This window comes from Corvus hawaiiensis, chromosome 20 (genome assembly GCF_020740725.1).
Source record: "Corvus hawaiiensis isolate bCorHaw1 chromosome 20, bCorHaw1.pri.cur, whole genome shotgun sequence".
Taxonomy (NCBI): domain Eukaryota; kingdom Metazoa; phylum Chordata; class Aves; order Passeriformes; family Corvidae; genus Corvus; species Corvus hawaiiensis.
In genome coordinates, this window is record NC_063232.1 from 171,950 (window position 1) to 180,044 (window position 8,095).

At 43.0% G+C, this 8,095-nt stretch overlaps 1 long non-coding RNA gene across 1 annotated transcript; it reads left to right on the plus strand.

Annotated features, from left to right (window-relative positions):
- The first annotated feature begins 358 nt into the window (after window positions 1-358).
- Window positions 359-1,397, plus strand: LOC125336472. Its single transcript, XR_007207760.1, has 2 exons — window positions 359-667; window positions 891-1,397. It is a non-coding gene; the product is annotated as an uncharacterized LOC125336472 (long non-coding RNA).
- Window positions 1,398-8,095: the final 6,698 nt, after the last annotated feature.

Sequence of the window (8,095 nt, forward strand, 5' to 3'; positions counted from 1 at the left end):
CGGAGGCGGTGCGGAGGCGGGGCGGAGGCGGGGCGGAGGCGGTGCGGAGGCGGGGCGGAGGCGGTGCGGAGGCGGGGCGGTGCGGAGGCGGGGCGGTGCGGAGGCGGGGCGGAGGCGGTGCGGAGGCGGGGCGGAGGCGGTGCGGAGGCGGGGCGGTGCGGAGGCGGGGCGGGGCGGAGGCGGTGCGGAGGCGGGGCGGGGCGGAGGCGGGGCGGAGGCGGGGCGGTGCGGAGGCGGGGCGGAGGCGGGGCGCGGAGGCGGTGCGGAGGCGGTGCGGAGGCGGGGCGGTGCGGAGGCGGGGCGGTGCGGAGGCGGGGCGGTGCGGAGGCGGGGCGGAGGCGGGGCGCGGAGGCGGGGCTCTCCTCACGGACGCTGCGGCGGCGCGGAGCGGTCGCTTCGGCGCAGCGTCCCTGCCGCGGAGAAGGTGCGTAGCCGGTGCCGGCCGTGCGCTGACACATCAGTCCTTCGCACTCGTCCCTAGACACTGACACGGCGTCCCTTGAACAAATGCTGGTTATTTTAAGTGTTGGGTTTCCCGGCCCACGAGTCCCGCCAGGAGCCGCGCACTGCCGGGAGCGCTTCCCCCGTACCGGTACCGCAGAGAAGCCTGCAAACACTCGGCTGTTGGGAGCTGAGAACAACTGGCACCATTCCCTCGCTGCCGCGGGTGAGGGAGCAGCTTCTGCTGGGGTACAGCAGCAGGGCACCGAGTAGCTGCTCTTGGAAAGAGTATTCAGAGATCCCAATATCCAAATAAACCCCACACTGAATATGGCACTGTACAAATTCCTTCCTTCTCACGGTGCTCTGCTGCAGCTCACGGCAACCCCCAAAGAACTCAGAAATCATAAAAGTGCAAACCAATGTATTTTTGAACGACCAACTTTCAGTTTTACATCAATCGCTTTGTCCTGACGACGTCACTCACCACCGTCCTGCGGCAGCCTCCAGCCCTTGAAAATTTCACCATCTGAGGGGAAAAAACCCAGTGACACGCGCTGCTTGTGCCAGGGGGACCCAGTGACCCAGTGCGAGTACAGAGTGACATTCCTGGGACTGCAGCTTCTACGACTGTCCCCAAACATGAACATTCCTTCTGACAGGAGCAAGGATAGTGTTTTGTCCGTCTGCCACAGAGGCCAGTCACTCCCAGAGCCATTAGAAGGTGGCTTTGGGGTCAATGTTCTAGGCATGTTATTTCCCCAGATAACCCTTGAGCTGGGAAGGATAAAAAGAAGATGAACTTTTGTTTGTATTTGCAGAACATTCATTGTAGCTTTGTACTAGACAAAGCCACTGTTCATCACTTCCAGAGCAAAAGGAAGTAGAGAGAATCAACCCTAAAATACTGAACTGTATTTAAAGTTTAATGGTAAATAAACTGGTGTATTATTTTCCTTCTGTATACTGGACAAAGTTTGGAGCTTTGGGCTTTGTTTTGTTTATCATAGTAACTTTACAGTCAGCCAAGGAGATTTCTGTCAACCTCTGCGCTGAATTCTTCATTAATTAAAGCACAATTTTCTCAGAGTAAAACCATTAATAAGCAAATACTCTATGAGTGAGCAGCAGCAGCAGTGGAAGCAATCTTTACAAACTTACCCGAAACCCTTCTCATGTCTTCCTTTTTTTGTTGTTTAATTATTTTCTATTTTCATTTGTTGAAGTATTTTTGGCATCCAAGTTAGCAATTTTCTATAATACTATCTTCTCCTATGATTTTTCTCCCTGGGAATTGGATTACAAAAACCATATAAAAAGGATCCGTGCATAGTTTTTCTTAATAAAAAAGGTTGCTTTTTTAGACAACATTTTAGTGGTTGTGGAATACTACTATTACTATATCAAAACACAACAAGTCACTCCCCAGTAAACACAGACTTTAGGCTAAAAGAAGAGATCAAATAGATCCCACGTGTCTGCATTGCTATTCTAGAATGTGATTTTTCTCCCAAGACTGACTTCAGAGGAGAGAATCCTAAAAAAGGATTGGTCACAAAAATAAATTACTATGTATGTTTGCCAGAGTTAAGTCAAACATCTCAATTCTTGTCCATCAAAACTAGGAACAAAATTGAAAATCAGGATTTTAGTATACTAACTGAGAACATTCTCTAGGAAAAGTTTGGATTTTTTTCTGCTTTTAAAAGTCAGGTGAGCCAAACTTGCAGGATATGTGTTAACATAAATATGAGTCTGGAATTTGCCTTATTGTCATAGAACCAGGATGACATCACTGCCTCAGTTTCTCCTTTCATAGAGACTAGACTGCTATCATTGCTGTTGCCTGCCCAGAAATGCGATGGTTTATGACAATAAGTATATCTTAACTTATTAGAACTGGTGTAGAGACACAGCTCTTAAATGGAACCACCTCTGGGACCTGAAGCCGCCAAGGTTTTATGACACAAGAGAAAATAATGTCTTGTTTGTTATGCTGTTAGATCTTGAATGTGAACACTGAAGAAGCGAGATGCTACAAAAGATTCCTCTGTGACACCATAGTGCAATGCATTTGCATCAGAGAGAAAAGAAGGTCCAGCAATTTCATCACTGAAAACGGGTCGAGATGAAACAGTGAAGTTTTTACACCCAGTGCATGAAACCCAAGACATCCCATTTTGTTCACCCATTTACCCACTGCTTTGGAATAGAATGCAAACTGATATTAACATGGGCAACATCTGTCAGGATTTTACCCATAGAATGCAAGACAGCTTCTGTAGACTGGAGAGCATCCTGCTTCAAATATGGTTAAATAACAGAGAACAGAGTATGCATTATGTTATATTTATAACAAGCCAGCACAAAGTCTGCAATTTTTATACTCCAATGCTATAATTGTAATTCAATAGAAACAAGATCATAGTTTTCAGTGGCTAAAACAATTGTCAGAACATGTTTAATTAAAGGCTTAACTCTTCACTGAGTTCTCTTTTTTTGAGGTCAAGAAACTGGCAGGTAATGTGCATTTCAGAAGCCAGCCAATGACAGTCATGGTGGAGCCACTTCATCTGCAGATGCCAAACACCATTCAAGCAAGCTGCAAATTGGATGAGATAGTGTAAAGGGACTGGTTTATTGAAGGCACTGGCACTGGTACTTCTGTGACTATGATACTCCTCTAGCTTCAGACAAACGTTAGAAATCAAAGATAAAGTCAAGATTAAATGTCATGTGTCAGAAAGCATTTTATATTTTTCATTAATAAGTTGGTTAAAAATATGTCAGGCTTCTATTAGGACGCCTGGACGGCAGGTGAATTTGAAGTCAGCCATTTGCCAGGAGCAATATGCATTGACCTGAGAGCAGTGGTCTTTAAGGAACATCTTCCCAAAAAAATACTGCCACTGTTTGGAGCCCTTCCTAAGGTCCTCTAAGGAAAGAATTCTGGAGGGAGCCAGGATACATGGGGCCTGATCTGAAGGAACTCTTATTCTGTTGAACACCAAACAGGCCAGAAACAACTAATTCCCAGTAATGAAGGAATGTAAAACTTCTCAAGGTCAAGATACATAGAAAAGTTTGCAGAACAATAAACGGAATCTTATCTATTTTATAATGATTACAAATATGATTAATTTCACTTATTTTCACGATATTTTAGATTAGCATTATGGTTATGTTATTCTCCAAATAACACTTCCATAATGAGGTAGTTTGAGCCACTTTCTGTGCTATTTCATTTTTAAGCTCTTCTACTGTGGCACTGAGCAGCAGGGCTTAGGGAAAACACCAGAAAGAATTAAGTATAAAACTAAAGGAATCATTGGCATGACTTTGTAATTAATGAAGAATTAATCTCCTTTATTTTGGAATACATTTAGTATGTGTTCAGCAGATAAGAAATAAATAGTTAATGTGGTGCTGAAACTAGTAGGTACACTCATATAGACTAGCACTACAGTCACTTTTATGAAGAAAAGCATAGTCTCCAATAATGGAAATACGATTAGTGAGATTCCTTCTTACTGGCAAGTATAACTAAATATTCTGTCCAGTCATCTACAACCTCACCCACTCAGGATGAAAATAACTTTAATTGTTGGTCATTGCAAAGGTGGTGCACAAATAGTTACAGTTTCACAGATGCCTACATCAATATTTAGCAAGAATATAAACCCTCTCTTTAGTTGCATGCTAGTCAACCTGCCAGTGCTTAGAGCAAGATTATACATCATTTGTGCAAACAAAAGTACTGATTTTCTTTGGAGCAAATCTAAATACATCTCTCATGACAAGGTTCATAACTTTTGAACACCAGGCCCACAGCTGAATATGCTGGAATTATGTCTAACACATAAACTTAGTAACATGAAGTAACCTGGAGCTTTTAAGTACACAACCGTATAAGGCACACCTTGCCATGTTACTTGCATTACATTCCACTTACTTTCTGTATTGCAGTTAAAAATATAATTAAAGTATTTGGAGATTAAATGCCACAAACCTACAGTTTATCTGGGGTGGTTTCTTCAAGCTCTCTTGTTTCCTTGCCCATGCATTACAATAATTAATATCTCTGGGTTTTAGCAGTTTTTCCCAGCTCAGAGAAAACAGCCTTTCAGTTTTTGTATCTACTCCTTTTCCTAGGCCACATTGCTGGGAACCACATTCGAGGATACCATTTTCTTTTGCTGGGAATGCCAATGTCATCTCCATTCCTTGCTCAGAAAGGCTCATTTTAATATTTTGGAAAAGAGAGAAAGATGAAAAAATAATTGCCAAGCTTCTTCCTAAATCACACCATACTTCTGGCAGCTGCTGTGCAAGTTTAACTTATTGGGCAGCCCTCAATCTACTGACAGATCAATTCAAACACAGAGCAGTAGAGTGGAGTCATCCCACACAGGAGAATGACTGCTGACAGATGTTTCATGAAGGACACCTGCACCTAACTCCCAGAGCACTGGTCATCATCAATTTAAGTAATTCCAAAAGAAAACACACAAATAAACAAAACAAAGAGCTGGGCCAAGATCATCCCCAAAACATTAACAATTTATTTGTCTGACCACTTTTCACTCAAGGCTGAAGTTATTCCTCAATACGACGCCGCAAAGGGGTGACTTTAATGGTATTTTTTGTATCCTAGGGTGACATTGCTTTGTATTGATCTGACTTACCTGTGTAAAAAGAAAGAAATGAAAACAGTCGAAGGTGAGCTCCAAAAATGAGGCAAGATAAGACAATTTTGTGTTTGTGGAGGATGTTCCCAGGAAAATTTATGTTGTTTTTTCCCCATTGTTTGTTATTAAAAAAGGAGTTAAAGTGTCCTGTGTTCTGCCCCCCCTGCTCCTTCATTTTCTTCGTCCCCATCCCTTTTTTCAGAGGAAATTCTTTTTTCCAAATTGAAGGATAACTTAGTATTGTGCACAAAAAACCCTCAAAGAAACCAAACCAACCAACCAAACAACAACAAAAAAAAACCCCAATCCCAACCCCCCCCCCCCCCCCAAAACCCCTACATTTCTGATTTCTGACTCTATAGCCAAGGCAAAATATTGAAGTAAAATAGAAACTTCCTCCAGAATAATCATTCCTTAAATGAATGCGTTAACTTCGTTTCTGGTGGAAATTTGATCTTCAGCTGGCTTTCTAAAATATTTGCTAAGACCCAACCCAAGTTATTGTTCTCAAAGAATAGCTCACAAAGGAAACTACAATAAATTAGATTTAGTATCTGGAACACTCAGTTCTTTCAAGAAAATGATTTGTCTATAAAAAAATGTTTTATGAACATTATAATGGGGCTCACACTCTGGCCTGAAACAGCTTATGAAAACTCACTGAAGTGCCATGTGCCAAATAAGACTGGGAAATAATTTTGTGGGGGAAATAAAGCACTAAAGTAAACTGGGGAAGCATAACATCTTTTCTCTGACAGAAGAAACAGTCTCTTTCTTACGGCCAGAATCTACAGCCTTAGATGTAAATCTACATTTACACCATAATGAATGGGCAGCTATTGACTAAGTGCTCCAGAAAAACCTAAATGGGCAAAAAATAGTTTCAGTATAGTCAGCTCTATTTTTAAATAACTGCCAAACCTTGTATTAAGTAGTCCCTGATCACCTCAGGGCAGCATGGTATGCCTGCTTTTACTCTGTGCTGCCAATGGTGAATTTCTCTGCCAAGCAGAGGCAGTTTGCAGCGCATGGCAAATCCTCTCTGTGCCACAGATCCTTCACACAGGGGCCAGCAAAGATACACAAGGGGGAAGGTCTAATCTGATGCAGAGGAGCTGCCACTGAGATGGTTCTTCTGAGCAGAGGGGAATCAGCACCCTGCCACTAAACCATGCAGACAAATGCTGAGCCCAACAAGTCTCTTGCAGCAGACTGCTAGCCTTGTGGTGCAAAGTACAAAAGTGTTGAAGACCTCTCAGTGGCACAATGAGATTGATCAGACTTGTCAAAAGTCACACATTTATTCAACCACACTGGAAAACATCGTGGAAACTCTGTCACTTGATCCAAGTGCTCAGGATTCATTACTACCCACTTGTTCATATATTTAGCATAGACATTTGGGGGGAAGAAAAAGATGTGAAGTATCTGAAAAATGTATATGATATGTCATTACTAAAAAGGAAGAGGTGGTGTGTTAAGGAACCACTGCTGCATTTTGGGTAGGACTGGTTCAGTGCTCTGTTTCTTTTTCTGGGCTGATTTTCACCGACTGCCCAATTCCAACTTTGTCTGCAAATGTTGGGTTTGGCTACAACCAGGTTGTCGTTCTTTCAAATGGTAACACACCTGAGCTGGAAGACAAAGGCTGAATAAGCCAAAGACTGAGTTCAAGTGAGTCAGCTGGAATGCGCTACCCGCTGCTCTGAATTCAGTGGATGACACCAAAAAATCTGAACCACTTTTCAGCTTGGGGACTTCTTCTTGATCATATAGAGAATGCTGAAAGGTTTTTCTTCTCTATTTCACAGATCTAGATATTCAACACATGGGAAGGAAATACCTTTGTTCTCCCTTTATATGTTTTCTTGTAGTTTGGTCATTCATGTGCTCATTTATGATTGTGAGGCCATCCCCAAGCACCAGTACATTGTGGGAACAAGTTGGCACACTGGTACAAGGCCAAGCAGGAGCCCTGTGCAACAGCAGCCCAGATCATGACTCTGCAGGTTTGAGACACTCAATATTTGCAGAAACAGCATTAGCAACTTGCTATTTTGGTAAACTGGTATTTTGAGAGAAGAAAGGAAAAGCCAAGGATCCATAGAGAGTGGGAAGAAAATAAGAAAGCATTGATTTAGCTCCTCAGAGGTGGCACTGCCAGCTGTGCTGCCAGCTGGCCAGCTGACAGACTCACTGACCACGAGGAATCACACTCTGCCCTCGTATGGTAAAATGGGTACTGTTTGCTCGCTCAGCGTGGCCGAATAACCTGCCCTGACAAAACCCACACTGAGGATCCTCCCATGTTTTCTGTGGGTGCTGGGGCTGTGTGTTTTAAAGCGGGGGACAAAGGGATTCTTTTATGCCACTACCTTAGGACTATCACAACTTCTTCATCTAAACCAATAATCCTTTGATGAGCAACAAAATAAATGCCATGCCCAGTAAGTGTCTATCATGATACTTGTCCTGCAGTGCTGAAGGGTCTGTAAACCAGCTCCAATCACAAAGCAATTGTCCTTGCATTGTCCATTGTAAGTAACGTATATTTACTTAGGGCACTGGAACAGGACACCATGCATGCTTGATTCTGAAGAAAAGCTTGTTTGTGCCTGTTATACTGGAAAGTTTGTACAACACTAATTCTTAAAAACTGGTTGTGTTTCTTAGATTCTTATAATCCTTTACTCTGAAATGAATGAGACAGTTAGTAGGGTATGGCACCTGATTTGGTCCCACCTGAGCATCTTCAGAGGTGCAAACTTGAGTTATCACTTAGCTGTTGAAAGAAGAGAAACCACTGATATTCAGGTCTGAAGACACTTAAGAGTGGTGTCCAAATCTCTGCTTTGCATTATTCACTACAGCATGTACCCTCCTGGATCTTACTGGAGCAACACCATGGTACTGCAGAAGCTAATGCAGAAACAAGTGGTCCACTATGGCACACAGGAAACAATCCA